Here is a 744-nt window from a genome sequence, read left to right on the forward strand (position 1 = left end):
AAAAAAAAAAAAAAAATTACCTAGGCATGGTGCTGTGTGCCTGTAGTCCCAGCTACTTGGGGAGGCTGAGGCAGGAGGATCACCTGGAGCCTAGGAGGTTGAGGCTGCAGTGAGCCGGGATGGTGCCACAGCACTCTAGCCTGGGTGACAGAGCAAGATTCCATCTCAAAAAACCAAACAAACAAAAAAGATACAGGGCAGCAACCCAGACATGAACAACCTGTTCCCCCAGATAGTTCAGCCTCTTTGCCCCATCTAGGCTAGCCCCGGAGCTGCTCCTGAGTCAGTTCACGCCTGGCTAATTGACTAAATAAACCAGGACACAGGGCCCCAACTGAGAGAGCTATGATAAGAGATAGCTTAGAATCTAGTCACCTAGATTTTTTCACCTCTTTGAATTTTTTAGGAGAGAAATGGCAACAAAAACCATTTTGAGGCACTTGTTTGGAAAGCCAACTTCTAAGGGGTGGTCTTAGAAATTCAGCCCAATCTCATAACTACCAGCAATGAAAATCAGCGTTTAGAATGATCCCTGATATGCTACAAACACAATATTGAGAAATCAGGTATAATAATATATAATTGGGCTGGGCACGGTGGCTCATGCTTGTAATCCCAACATTTTGGAAGGCTGAGGTAGGCGGATCACGTGGTCAGGAGTTCGAGACCAGCCTAGCCAATATGGTGAAACCCCGTCTCTACTAAAAATATTTTAGGCCGGGCACGGTGGCTCAAGCCTGTAAT

Source organism: Mandrillus leucophaeus, unplaced genomic scaffold (genome assembly GCF_000951045.1).
Source record: "Mandrillus leucophaeus isolate KB7577 unplaced genomic scaffold, Mleu.le_1.0 Scaffold538, whole genome shotgun sequence".
Classification (NCBI taxonomy): Eukaryota; Metazoa; Chordata; class Mammalia; order Primates; family Cercopithecidae; genus Mandrillus; species Mandrillus leucophaeus.